Source organism: Siphateles boraxobius, unplaced genomic scaffold (assembly GCF_051911475.1).
Source record: "Siphateles boraxobius isolate OS27281-9 unplaced genomic scaffold, OSU_SipBor_1 296, whole genome shotgun sequence".
NCBI lineage: Eukaryota > Metazoa > Chordata > Actinopteri > Cypriniformes > Leuciscidae > Siphateles > Siphateles boraxobius.
Window position 1 is genome coordinate 130,001 of NW_027508915.1, and position 12,500 is coordinate 142,500.

The 12,500-nt window shown below is 34.2% G+C and overlaps 6 non-coding genes across 6 annotated transcripts; all 6 read right to left on the minus strand.

The window, feature by feature from the left end:
* Positions 1-60: 60 nt before the first annotated feature.
* LOC143756301 (5S ribosomal RNA) lies at positions 61-179 on the minus strand. The gene has a single exon (XR_013210006.1). It is a non-coding gene; the product is annotated as a 5S ribosomal RNA (ribosomal RNA).
* Positions 180-453: 274 nt separating this feature from the next.
* On the minus strand, positions 454-572 carry LOC143756303 (5S ribosomal RNA). Its single transcript, XR_013210007.1, has one exon. It is a non-coding gene; the product is annotated as a 5S ribosomal RNA (ribosomal RNA).
* A 5,604-nt stretch (positions 573-6,176) lies between these two features.
* LOC143756304 (5S ribosomal RNA) lies at positions 6,177-6,295 on the minus strand. Its single transcript, XR_013210008.1, has one exon. It is a non-coding gene; the product is annotated as a 5S ribosomal RNA (ribosomal RNA).
* A 492-nt stretch (positions 6,296-6,787) lies between these two features.
* LOC143756305 (5S ribosomal RNA) lies at positions 6,788-6,906 on the minus strand. Its single transcript, XR_013210009.1, has one exon. It is a non-coding gene; the product is annotated as a 5S ribosomal RNA (ribosomal RNA).
* A 284-nt stretch (positions 6,907-7,190) lies between these two features.
* Positions 7,191-7,309, minus strand: LOC143756306 (5S ribosomal RNA). The gene has a single exon (XR_013210010.1). It is a non-coding gene; the product is annotated as a 5S ribosomal RNA (ribosomal RNA).
* Positions 7,310-7,583: 274 nt separating this feature from the next.
* On the minus strand, positions 7,584-7,702 carry LOC143756308 (5S ribosomal RNA). The gene has a single exon (XR_013210013.1). It is a non-coding gene; the product is annotated as a 5S ribosomal RNA (ribosomal RNA).
* Between the last annotated feature and the right edge of the window lie 4,798 nt (positions 7,703-12,500).

Sequence of the window (12,500 nt, forward strand, 5' to 3'; positions counted from 1 at the left end):
AGACTTTTAAAGGCTTTCTGCAGAAGCTCAGGGACTCTTTTTTTTTTTTTAAATCAAAAAAGCTTACAGCACCTGGTATTCCCAGGCGGTCTCCCATCCAAGTACTAACCAGGCCCGACCCTGCTTAGCTTCCGAGATCAGACGAGATCGGGCGTGACCAAGGTGGTATGGCCGTAAGCGAAAACTGCTGCCAAAATTGGGCAATTTAAAAGGTTAGACCATTAATGAAGAAAACTAAGAAGAACTTTTGAAAAAACTCAAACTCTTTCATGCTCTCTGAAGAATCTCAGAGACTTTTAAAGGCTTTCTGAAGAAGCTCAGTGAGTCTTTTTTTTAAAGTAAGAAGAACTTTTGAAAAAACTCAAACTCTTTCATGCTCTCTGAAGAATCTCAGAGACTTTTAAAGGCTTTCTGAAGAAGCTCAGGGACTCTTTTTTTTTTTTAAATCAAAAAAGCTTACAGCACCTGGTATTCCCAGGCGGTCTCCCATCCAAGTACTAACCAGGCCCGACCCTGCTTAGCTTCCGAGATCAGACGAGATCGGGCGTGACCAAGGTGGTATGGCCGTAAGCGAAAACTGCTGCCAAAATTGGGCAATTTAAAAGGTTAGTAAATAATGTTTCCCAATTCTCATCAATTACTTTGTCTTCTACTCCCAATTTTCTAACCATTACTTTCAATTTTTTAATAAAGCATTTCAACTTTATACATTTAAAAAATAAATGTAATACTCCTTCATCTTCTATTGTACAAACTTTGCATTTTGCATCCATTGCTGCACCAATCTTACACAGTCTCATTTCATTCCACAAACAATTATGTCTTAACAAAAAATCAAAATTCTCTAAAATAGGACTTTTCCACCATGATCTTAGAGTTTGCCATAATTCTTTTGTTTCCAAATTAGGATATAGTCTATGCCAATACTCTTCTGCTTTTGGCTTCTTAAAAACATCTTTACAAAAACAGGAATAAAAAAAACTTAATTTTAATTCATTAAAAGCATGTTGTTCGTTATTGATTTCAACACTAACCTCCATTCTATCACCTGCACTTGTTCCTGGTTTCCCTTCCAAAACCTTCATCCATTCTTTTGGTATTATCTCTTTCATTTTCCCATATTGATCTTCTAAAACTAAATTACTTTCTTCTTCATAATTTTCTTCAATTGCATCTCTTATCCCTTGTGTCGGCAGAAAACCAGGTACCACTTCATACATGATATCTTTAATTTGTCTCAACCCTGCATTATACCACTTTTTAAAAAATATTGTGTGACCAACTACCTTAAGTGATTTGTTTAAAAACAGTGGTTGTCTTAAAATCTCATCTTTATTCAAAGATGTACAAACAACATGCTTTCCATACTCTCCCCATGCTCTTAAGACTTCTTTATAATATTCTGGAATTCTATTCATCATATGTTCTTTTAATTTCATCCATAAAACATCATCTCCTATTTGTCCACATTGGTTTAAAAAGAAACTCATTACTTCTTTCCAAGCATATTTATCATCATTCCAATATTTTTTAATTAATTTTATTCTTATGCTCTTCATTCTCATTAAAGGATCCAACAGTCCTAGCCCTCCTTCCTCAACTTTCCCAATTAGAGTATCATATGCAATTTTTGCCGGTTTGCTTTCCCATAAGAAATTAAGCATTAAACTTTTTATTTTTTTATATACTTCTAATGGCATGCTTACAGATCCCAAAACATACCACATTTTAGATAAAAACAAAGAATTCAAAACCAAAACCTTCCCTTTTAAAAACAATCCTCTTAATCGCCAAAAATTCAACCTTTTTTCCATTCCTTGTATAACCTCCTCCCATACCAACTTCCTTAATACACATTCATTTTCTCCAACTCTTATCCCTAAAATTTTCATACTTTCTTTCTGTTCTTTAAATGGAATTTTGACTGGTAACTCGTTCATTTCCCCAATCCTCATATATGTCTTTTTTTCCTTATTAACTTTTGCCCCGGTTCCCCCACAATATTTCCCAAAAACCTCCATCACTTTTTCTACACTTTTAATGTCTTTAATAAACAACGTTGTATCATCAGCATACTGATATATCTTGTGTTCTGTTTTTTCTCCTTTTATCACTATTCCTTTTATACTTTTTTCCATTTCTATTGCCTGTCCCAAAGTTTCAGACACTATAGTATATAACAATGGCGACATAGGACATCCTTGTCGGATAGATCTCGTTACTTTAAAATCTTCAGTTAAAAACCCATTCACTTTAACACAACTTGTAATGTCTGTATATATACATTTTATCCATTTAATAAAATTCTTACCAAATCCAAACCTCTCCATTGCATGCATCAAATATTTATGCTCCACCCTATCAAACGCTTTTTCCAAATCTACACTTATTATATAACCATTTTCTTTTGCATCCCTCATATACCATATCAAATCTCTTATACTATTAGTTATATCAGAAATATCTCTATTTAAAACAGCATATGCTTGATTAGTTGTGATTATATTAGGCACAACTTTTTTTAATCTATTGGCTAATACTTTCGTTAATATTTTATAATCGGTATTCAACATACTAAGTGGTCTGTAATTTTTTAAATCCCCTCTTTCCCCCTTTCTTTTGTATATTAACTTAACTACTCCCCTCTTCATACTTTGCGTTAATTCACCCTTCTCCATAATATCAATAAATATTTCATTTAATATTGGACATAGGATATTTTTAAAAACCTTATAAAATTCCGCTGATAAACCATCTATTCCTGGAGTTTTACCATTCCTTAACTGATCAATTGCTGTTTCTATTTCCTCCTCCGTAATATTGCTCTCACACATTTCTCTGTCTTCCTTGTTCACTTTACTTTTGATTTTGTCTAATAAGAAACCCTCATCATCTGCACTTACCTCATTTTCCGTAAATAGATCCTTGTAATATCTTTTAATTTCATTTAATATTCCTTCTTTATCTTCCACTGTCCTTCCATCTTGTGTGTTAATATTTTTAATTATGTCTGCTTTCTGCCTATTTTTCTCTAATTCATAAAAATATTTAGTACTTCTTTCTCCTTCTATTATGTTTTTGGCTCTGCTCCTTATTATTGCACCCTTACACTTTTCTCCCTCTATATTCTTCATTTTTTCTTGTAGTTCTATTATCTTATCAATGTTTTTCTCTCCACCAGTTATTTTCCTCATTTCTTCATCCCATTCTTTTTTAACTTTGTTTTCTGTAAATCTTTTAGCTCTCTGTACTTTTTTAGAGTAATGTATCGAAAACCTCTTTATTCTGTTTTTCAAGCAATCCCACCAAAAACGTTTCTCCTTTTCATACATCTCATCGTTTATACTACTTATTATTATACTTTCTATTTCTATTCTGTAAGTTCCCATTTTTAAAAGTTCTGTATTTAACATCCATGTCCCCTTCCCTTTGATAACCTCATTAAAATCCATCGTTATCCATAAAAAATCATGATCACTTTCACTATACATTTTATACACTGCTTTTGATACATTGTATAGGTCTTTTCTCTCGCATAATAATAAATCTATTCTACTTTGCTTTAAGTCTCCCTCAACAATTTGCCTTCGTGAGTAATCCCTTTTAAAACCATTCCTCTCTCTCCACACATCAACCAAATCGTATTTCCTCATCATATTATATAATTCATTTCGCCCTCTATCAGCTCTAAAAACCATTGACTCATCTATATCAATTCTCTGCAGCACTGTATTAAAATCCCCTACCAGGAAAATATTTTCTTGTTTCTCCATTATAATACTTAGTCTTTTATAGAAATCAAACTTTTCACTTTCCTCATTCGGTGCATGAATGTTACACACTTTTATTTCTCTCCCTTTGTATACTAATTTAATCATTATTATTCGACACCTTGTGTCTTTATATTCTATTTTGTTTTCCTCAAATATCCCTCTTTTAATTAATATTGCTACACCCCTCTTCCTCGACAAATCACAATTCATATATATTTCACCATCCCATAATTTCCTCATTTCATTACCTATTTCATCATCCCAATACGTCTCTTGTAAACATAATACATCACACTTTTTGGTCAAAACCATCAAATTCTCCATTTTCTGAATTTTTGTTAAACCCCTTGCATTCAATGATACAAAACATAATGAACTCATTCGCACAAAAAATAATAATAATAAAAAAACAAAATACAAAATAAACAAGAAAATACAAAAATCCAGCCAACAATCATTTGTTAACTTCCTCTAGTAATGCAAGTCTTAATTCTCTTTTCTTCTCTTTCTCCTTCTCTATCTTCCCCATTAATTTTTCTCTTCTTATCTTTTGTTTTTTCAGTACCTGTTCAATGTTTATACTTGCATCTTTAAGTTTTGATTTTGTACCTCTGCTCAAGTTTACTTTCCCTTTACTTTTAACTCCATTGCTCCTTTCACCCATTTCTCCTTCTCTTACCTCACTCAATATCTTGGTTTCTTTGTCTTCCGGTCCTTCTTCACTTTGTCCTTTTTTATCATATTGTTCACTGTCCTCCGCATGCTCTCGATTTTCAAGTAAATCCACCTTAGTTAGGTTTTCGTTCTCTGCGTCGGTCTCTTCATCCTGACTTTCATCTTCATCTTCATTTTGTTCAACTTCAACTCTTTTTTCCTGCTCCGACGCTTCATTACTCCCTTCACTTGCAGCGTCTCCACTCTCCTCCTGTATCTCCATTCCTTCTTCTTCACTTCTTTCTTCATCCTTCTCACATGTGCATCTCTTTATTGCCTTTCTGCAGCCTTGGCACCGCGGTGCTTTACAGTCCCGCGCATAATGCCCCTGCTCAAGACAATCTCTGCACGTGTATAAAGTGCAATCCTTCTTCTGGTGTTCCGTGCTTGCACAAATCCTGCACGTCTTTACTTGATGGTCATGTATTACTCTAAAAAACTGTGCTCCTTCCTCAGTCATAAATTTGGTGTTGTACGGTAAAGATGTCACCTCCTTCGGAAACTTAACTTTTAAAAAACGCGTTCCATCTGCTACCGTAGTCCCTGGATAGTACCTTCTTCTTATAGGAAGGATGGGAGTAACACCCCACATGATCAGCTTATTAACGATGTCTTCATCTTCAATATAACTTGGCATATTCAAAAAAGACACCATTCTTTCCATGGCACACAGCTTCCTCACTTCGCATTTTTGTCCATTAATCATCATCCCATCCAGCAAACCCTCACAGTCTCTCTCATCTTCCATGGTCATTTCAAATTCATTGTTTAGTTTTCTCCTTAACCCAATGAGTTTGCCAATTCCAGCTTCATTTTCCACTGCCTTGATTATCATTGCTATTGTTGTAGTTTCAATGTCTTCCAAAATCAGGGTTAATGTCGCTTCTTTCTTATATTGTCTTTGATATCTTACTTGTTTTTTAAGTCTGTTAACCATTTCTTGTCTTTGTGAAATCCTCAATCTGCTTTCCTCTGTTCCTTTTGCACTTTCTGTACCTTTAGTTGATTGCAGATCCGTTGTCCTTTCTAAATTACTAATGTTCCTTTGCTGCTTTCCTCTTGAAACCACTGTTGCCCATGATGTCTCCCCAAAGTCCTCCTTTGTGTTTCTTTCATCCATATTTGTAATCCTATCATCGTCGTCCTTGTCATCCATCTTGACTCGTTTGCCTTGTCCGTGTGTTTGTACCATTAAATCCATCCTTCCCAAAGTCTTAAACCCCAAACAGTAATCACTGTTTGGGGCTTCAGTAAAACTTCTCAGCAAAGGATAATACTACTTCACCACTTTTCCAGTTAAATCAAAATAAATAAAACAAAATAATGCTTGAAGAGCCTCTCTCTTCTACTACCTTGAATCACTTCCTGGACTGTACCAAAATCGGGCGTGCCCAAGGTGGTATGGCCGTAAGCGAAAACTGCTGCCAAAATTGGGCTATTTAAAAGGTTAGACCATTAATGAAGAAAACTAAGAAGAACTTTTGAAAAAACTCAAACTCTTTCATACTCTCTGTAGAATCTCAGAGACTTTTAAAGGCTTTCTGCAGAAGCTCAGTGAGTCTTTTTTTTTAAACTAAGAGGAACTTTTGAAAAAACTCAAACTCTTTCATGCTCTCTGAAGAATCTCAGAGACTTTTAAAGGCTTTCTGCAGAAGCTCAGGGACTCTTTTTTTTTTTTTAAATCAAAAAAGCTTACAGCACCTGGTATTCCCAGGCGGTCTCCCATCCAAGTACTAACCAGGCCCGACCCTGCTTAGCTTCCGAGATCAGACGAGATCGGGCGTGACCAAGGTGGTATGGCCGTAAGCGAAAACTGCTGCCAAAATTGGGCAATTTAAAAGGTTAGACCATTAATGAAGAAAACTAAGAAGAACTTTTGAAAAAACTCAAACTCTTTCATGCTCTCTGAAGAATCTCAGAGACTTTTAAAGGCTTTCTGAAGAAGCTCAGTGAGTCTTTTTTTTTAAACTAAGAAGAACTTTTGAAAAAACTCAAACTCTTTCATGCTCTCTGAAGAATCTCAGAGACTTTTAAAGGCTTTCTGCAGAAGCTCAGTGAGTCTTTTTTTTAAACTAAGAAGAACTTTTGAAAAAACTCAAACTCTTTCATGCTCTCTGAAGAATCTCAGAGACTTTTAAAGGCTTTCTGAAGAAGCTCAGTGAGTCTTTTTTTTAAAGTAAGAAGAACTTTTGAAAAAACTCAAACTCTTTCATGCTCTCTGAAGAATCTCAGAGACTTTTAAAGGCTTTCTGAAGAAGCTCAGGGACTCTTTTTTTTTTTTTTTTTTTTTAAATCAAAAAAGCTTACAGCACCTGGTATTCCCAGGCGGTCTCCCATCCAAGTACTAACCAGGCCCGACCCTGCTTAGCTTCCGAGATCAGACGAGATCGGGCGTGACCAAGGTGGTATGGCCGTAAGCGAAAACTGCTGCCAAAATTGGGCAATTTAAAAGGTTAGACCATTAATGAAGAAAACTAAGAAGAACTTTTGAAAAAACTCAAACTCTTTCATGCTCTCTGAAGAATCTCAGAGACTTTTAAAGGCTTTCTGAAGAAGCTCAGTGAGTCTTTTTTTTAAAGTAAGAAGAACTTTTGAAAAAACTCAAACTCTTTCATGCTCTCTGAAGAATCTCAGAGACTTTTAAAGGCTTTCTGAAGAAGCTCAGGGACTCTTTTTTTTTTTTTTTTTTTTTTAAATCAAAAAAGCTTACAGCACCTGGTATTCCCAGGCGGTCTCCCATCCAAGTACTAACCAGGCCCGACCCTGCTTAGCTTCCGAGATCAGACGAGATCGGGCGTGACCAAGGTGGTATGGCCGTAAGCGAAAACTGCTGCCAAAATTGGGCAATTTAAAAGGTTAGACCATTAATGAAGAAAACTAAGAAGAACTTTTGAAAAAACTCAAACTCTTTCATGCTCTCTGAAGAATCTCAGAGACTTTTAAAGGCTTTCTGAAGAAGCTCAGTGAGTCTTTTTTTTAAAGTAAGAAGAACTTTTGAAAAAACTCAAACTCTTTCATGCTCTCTGAAGAATCTCAGAGACTTTTAAAGGCTTTCTGAAGAAGCTCAGGGACTCTTTTTTTTTTTTAAATCAAAAAAGCTTACAGCACCTGGTATTCCCAGGCGGTCTCCCATCCAAGTACTAACCAGGCCCGACCCTGCTTAGCTTCCGAGATCAGACGAGATCGGGCGTGACCAAGGTGGTATGGCCGTAAGCGAAAACTGCTGCCAAAATTGGGCAATTTAAAAGGTTAGACCATTAATGAAGAAAACTAAGAAGAACTTTTGAAAAAACTCAAACTCTTTCATGCTCTCTGAAGAATCTCAGAGACTTTTAAAGGCTTTCTGAAGAAGCTCAGTGAGTCTTTTTTTTAAAGTAAGAAGAACTTTTGAAAAAACTCAAACTCTTTCATGCTCTCTGAAGAATCTCAGAGACTTTTAAAGGCTTTCTGAAGAAGCTCAGGGACTCTTTTTTTTTTTTTTTTTTTTTTTTAAATCAAAAAAGCTTACAGCACCTGGTATTCCCAGGCGGTCTCCCATCCAAGTACTAACCAGGCCCGACCCTGCTTAGCTTCCGAGATCAGACGAGATCGGGCGTGACTTTTTTTTTTTTTTTTTTTTTTTTTTTTATTAAAAATTCTTAAAACAATACAGAACAAAGTGCACAAATACAGACAATTCTCATTAAAAACAACTTGATCTCAGAAATATTTGTTACAGTTTTCCCCAACCAGATCTTAAATTCTTTGCCTCCTTTATATGTCTAGTTCTATTTTATATTTCTTAAATATATTTCCCACTTCATTTGTGTACATTTTAAAAAACACTTCTTCTTTTCCCTCCAATCTCCAATAGTTATAGAGTGTTAACATATAGTCTTTCACCATATTTTTATATAGAATCCACACATCTATCGCAACATCTCTAATTTTAACTATATTCCTTCTTTTCCAAATAGCCTTTCTTGCAAGCATAAATAAAAGATTTATAACCTCTTTGTTTTTACACTTCTCCTCCATTCCTAACATCAAAATTCTTTGCCAATCTCCCTCTTCTGTTTTTTCCCTTAGCTCATTTATCATATTCTTTACCATTTTTAAAAAGGCACTTAATTTTTCACACAGTAAAAACAAATGCAGCAAACCTTCATCTTGTTTTTTACACACCTTACACAATGCATTTAGCTCTTTTTTCATTAAACACAGTCTCATTTCTGAATAAATAACATTATGCCTAATAAAATAATCCAAGCTTTCCAATTCTGTGCTTATTAAAACCCCTCTCATATTTTTCCATATTTCTTTCTCACTCAAACCATTAAAATGTCTCAACCACATCTCATTTGAATTCGGCTTTTTAAAAGCCTCTTCCATAAAAACATGATAAAACATTTTCATATTCCCCAATTTTAACTCCATTCTTTTACCCTGATTTATAAAAAAACATTTCAATTCTCCCTTCTTTCTTCTCTCCCCACTCTGTATTTTATTCAGCCACTCATTAGGTATTGCATTTTTCATCTCTTCATATTGTTTCTTTACACAACTTATATCATACTCTTCCTTTGCCTCCTCTAACTCATCAATGATCACTTGCATTGGTAAAAATCCGTCCCTTATTTCATACAATATATCTCTTACTCTTGAAATTCCAACCGCCCACCATTTTTTAAAAAACATTTCCTTCCCATTATTCACAATATTTTTATTAAAAAACAATGGTTGGTTTAAAATCTCTTCTCTCTCCGCTGGCTTAAAATCCACCTTAGAGAGGAAAAAACCCCAAGCTTTTAAAACTTCCTTATAAAATTCTGGTACTCCTTTAAACATCCACTCCTTCATTTTCATCCATAAAACACTATCCCCCAATTTCACCTCCCCACATTTGTTCAAAAAATATTTCATTGTTTCTTTCCATTCCCCCTTTTCCTCTTCATCTATATATTTTTTCACCACTTTGATCCTCATACTTTTCTTCTTTAGTTCTACATCAGCTAACCCCATCCCTCCTTTATCTGTCTGTCCAATCAAAGTGTTATATGCAACTCTTGGGGGTTTTTTCTCCCAAACGAATTCTGTCACGCATCTTTTCAGTCTCATTTCCACCCATCTTGGTGTTGCACTAACAGTTAAAATATACCACATTTTAGATAACATTAATGCATTTACCACTAAAATTTTCCCTTTCAAACTTAACATCCTTCCCCTCCAAAAAATTAATCTCCTCTCCATTTCTCCCACCATCATTTCAAACATTCTTTCTCTTGCCCCCTTCTCATCTTTCCCTAAAGTCACCCCCAAAATTTTTGTTTCTTTTACTTCCTCAAAATGTACAACCCCAACCAAATTTGGTACCCTTCCAAACCTCATGTACACTGTCTTTTCTTCATTCACTCTTGCTCCTGTTCCTTTTCCATATCTCTCTACTTTTCTCATTACTTCCTTCACACTTTCTAAATCTTTTAAAAACAACGTTGTGTCATCTGCATACTGAAATATCCTTTTTTCTTCTTTGCCTTCTTCTATTCTAATACCTTTTATACATTCATCTTTTTTAATCATTAATCCTATAGGTTCTGCTACCAAAGTATACAGCTGTGCAGAAAGTGGACATCCTTGTCTAATAGACCTGGTTATTCTAAAAGGTTCAGTTAAAAACCCATTACACTTTACTCTTGTCATTACATTTTTATATAAAATCTTTATCCAATCATTAAAATTTTTCCCAAACCCAAAATGTTCTAAAATTGAAAATAAAAACCCATGTTCTACCCTATCAAAAGCCTTTTCAAAATCTAAATTAACAACATATCCATCCTCCTGTGTTTCATTTAAATAACTTATTATGTCTCTTATACCACCTGTAATATCTGCAATATCTCTCCCTCTCACCCCATACGCTTGGTTAGTCATTATAACTGTTGGTAAAACATTTTTAAGTCTGTTTGCAAGAACCTTAGCTAGTATTTTCAAATCTGTATTTAACATTGTTATTGGCCTAAAATTATTTAAAATATTTTTACTTCCTTTCCTTTTATAAATCAATTTCATCAATCCCATACTCATCCTCTGGTCAATTTCCCCTTTCTTAAAAATCTCCTGATATACTTCTTGTAAAATTTCACTTATTCTCTCTTTAAAAACTTTATAGAATTCATTTACTATCCCATCCGTGCCTGGGCTTTTCCTTCCTTTTAAACTATTTATAGCTTGTATAATTTCCTCTTTGCTAATTTCTTTTTCACATTCTTCCTTATCCTCTTTACTTACTTTAGCCGTAACACACTCTAGTAATAGGTTTTTCTCTTTTTCATCTATTCCTTTTGTTCCAAAAAGTTCTCCATAATACTCTTTTACTTCTTTTAAAATCCCTTTTATGTCCTTCACTATTTCTCCTTTTTTATTTTGTAATTCTTTTATCATTTCCGCTTTTCTTCTGTTTTTTTCTAAACCAAAGAAAAATTTTGTACATTTCTCTCCTTCAATTGTATATTTTGCCTTACTTCTTAATATTGCTCCTTTACACTTTTCTTCCTCAAATTTCCTTAGCTCTTCTTCCCACCGTATTATCTGTTCTATCTGTACTTTACTTTTATTTGTCTCGTCTCTTAGCTTTGCCCTTATTTTTACCTCTTTTGCTTTTTTGACCCTCTGTACCAGTTTACTGTAATTCATAGAATATTTCTTTATTTCATATTTTACATTTTGCCACCACAATCTTTTATCTTCAAAGTACATTCCATCCTCTTTCTCTTTTTCTAATATTCCTTCAATTCCTATTCTGTAACTTTCATTTGCCAGTATTCCTGAATTTAAAATCCACACACCAGGCCCTTTTTTTTCTCTACTAAAATCAATTTTCCATAAAAGCATCTTATGATCACTCAAGCTGGTATCCTTATAACAAATTTCCTCCAGAAAACATTCCATTTCCCTTACACTCAAAATAAAATCTATTCTTGTCTGACACATGAAATTCCCTACTAATTGTCTTCTGGAAAAGTCTCTTTTTCTTTCATTTTCATCTCTCCAGACATCAATCAAATTTCTCTCCTCCATCATCTCTTTTAACACTTTCCTTCCCACATCTGTTTTAAAAACCATCCCATCCGCCATGTCAATTTTACTAAAAACTGTATTAAAATCCCCAACTAAAATTAAATTATTCCATTTCTTTGTTAAAATCCTAATTCCCTCAAAAAATTCCCTTTTTTCTCCCTCATGCGTAGGTGCATGCAAGTTAATTATCACAAATTCATTATCACCTTGTGTAATTTTAATCCCATTACATTTGCCTTTTTTGTCATTATATACTTCACATGAATTAATTTCAACATTTTCTCTTATTAAAATTGCTACCCCTCTTCCCAACCTTCCATCACCATTATTATAAAATATTTGCCCTTTCCATCTATTTTTCACATCCTCTATCATTTCTTCTTTCCAGTTTGTTTCTTGTAAAATTATCACATCTTGTTTTTTACATAGTTCATTTAACATTTCAAATTTCCTTTTACCGATTAAACCTCTTGCATTCCAACATACCAAATTTAAAACCATACTGTACAAAAATAAATAATTAAAAACGTTCATTCTTGATTATCTTCTCCGTCTTCCCTTCTCAACCCCTCAACCGTATTATCTAATTGTTTAAGTCTTTTTCTTTTTGCCAGTTCTAAATTAGGTGTTACCTTTTGTTGTTTTCTTCGTGGCATTATTCCCAGTTCTCTGTCATTTTGTGCCTCCGTTTGGTTCTTCTTTCCTTCATCTCGTGCCAGTTTTACTTCATTCAGTTCTTCTCCCCTTGATATTGTTTCTTCTGTTGATTCATCTTCCTCCATTCTTTCCTCTTGATCTCCTACTTCCTGTTGCTCCTCATTTTCTTGTTCTTTACTAGTCCCTTGTTTCTCTCCTCCTGTTGTCTCATATTGTTCTTCCTTTTTGTTTGTTTCTTGAGTTTCTGTAGTATCGTTATGCATCTGCCCGTTCACTTGTTGCTCCTCCTCTTCCTCGTTG